This window comes from Mandrillus leucophaeus, unplaced genomic scaffold (assembly GCF_000951045.1).
Source record: "Mandrillus leucophaeus isolate KB7577 unplaced genomic scaffold, Mleu.le_1.0 Scaffold119, whole genome shotgun sequence".
NCBI lineage: Eukaryota > Metazoa > Chordata > Mammalia > Primates > Cercopithecidae > Mandrillus > Mandrillus leucophaeus.
In genome coordinates this window covers 4,942,545-4,944,564 of record NW_012100209.1, presented here as the reverse complement: position 1 = coordinate 4,944,564, position 2,020 = coordinate 4,942,545, and positions in this window count along the sequence as shown.

Sequence of the window (2,020 nt, the reverse complement as noted above, 5' to 3'; positions counted from 1 at the left end):
CATTAAAAAGTCAGGAAACAACAGATGCTGGAGAGGATGTGGAGAAATAGGAACACTTTTACACTGTTGGTGGGAGTGTAAACTAATTCAACTGTTGTGGAAAACAGTGTGGTGATTCCTCAAGGATCTAGAACTAGAAATACCATTTGACCCAGTGATCCCATTACTAGGTATATACCCAAAGGATTATAAATCATACTACTATAAAGACACATGCACACATATGTTTATTGCAGCACTGTTCACAGTAGCAAAGGCGTGGTACCAACCCAAATGTCCATCAATGATAGACTGGATTAAGAAAATGTGGCACAAATACACCATGGAATACTATGCAGCCATAACAAAGAATGAGTTCATGCCCTTTGTAGGGACATGGATGAAGCTGGAAACCATTCTGAGCAAACTATAGCAATGGCAGAAAACCAAACACCACATGTTCTCACTCATAGGTGGGAACTGAACAACGGGAACACTTGGACACAGGGCAGGGAATGGCATACACCAGGGCCTGTCATGGGGTGGGGGCATGGGGGAGGGATAGCATTAGGAGAAATGCCTAATGTAAATGAGTTAATGGGTGTAGCAAACCACCATGGCACATGTATACCTATGTAACAAACCTGCACATTGTGCACATGTACCCTAGAACTTAAAGTATAATAAAGATAGCAAAAACAAACAAGAATTACCGTTTATTTTATGAATTTCAAAGAGTAGGTATTTCAATTCAGAGTTTATAAAAACTCGAAGGAATAAATAAAACTGATCTCCTTTATGCTCTTTAGTGGATTCACCCACAGGAAAGTTCCAGGCCAGGAATGTGCCAAATTATGTACAGCCACCTGGTAGAGAGCAATAAAATAAAACAGGTCTCAAAGGAGACTCATGAATAAACATTTCCCTTTAAATAATTTAAATGTGGAGATTTTTTAAAAATTGACATTATTTTCTCTATCTTCTCACTACATGCAAAAGCCTGTTTAAAAAACCCATCTGATAGGCAATCATGTATCAAAGATGATGAAACAATTAGAAACATTGAGATGATTTCTGCTTTCTGAATAATTGTACTGATGAGTAACCCACTAATTCCCTCACTGGACCACATGACTGCATTATCTGTTAAAAATATGTTAGTAAGAATTTGTTATTCTATTTTTTGTACCTGATTCTATCTCTTATAGGGAAAAAATTAGAAATTTAAATTTATTTGTTTCATGAGACACACTCACATGTCATACTGCCAGTTACCTCTTCTCCAGACCAGACACACACAGGTGTTTTCACTACTTCTCATTGATATGAGAAGTCAGTGAGACTTGCTGACCCTACACCATCCCGGGCTACCTCCTTGGTGTGTGCTCCAGTTTATCAAACTCCTTCATAAACTGCTGTTGCCAGTGTCAAATTCAGTTCCGTTGTGGTCACCACAACATAGAGGAAGACCATAAGCTTTCAGCTAGGTGCCATAGAGTAATGGAAATGGCAGAAGCCCTGGAGTCTGTTAGATGTGGTAGGATCCCAGTTCCAAGCAACATGTGCTACTTATTCAGCCGACACTCCCAGGAAGTGAATTCAGGCGCCTCAGTGTGATAAAGGGATGTCTATCCCTTCTTTCATTTTCCATTTCAATCCTTTGCTACTTCCTATCTTCACATACAGTGGGATTTTGTTCTTTACCTCTATCTTCTTAATTTTTAAAAGAAGTGAAAATATAAAAGCAAAAAAAATGATATAAATGAGAAATGAATCTGACCAGGTATGAGAAAGTTTATCATAACAGCTTTCCTTCATAAAAGGCACACAGATCATTTTCAATTACTAAATAAACTCTCAATGTAACTTGCTAATGAGGCTTGACTGAGGGCATCGTGGATGCCCAAGAGAAGTAACACTGAACCCTTTTGAGCTTGAAAAAAAACCAGCTCTGCCTACCCAATGTCTATCCAGTGAAGCCAGAAAAGGTCAAGTGAGAGCATGAACTATTGGAGAATTTCAGGCTGGAAAAACTCCTTAG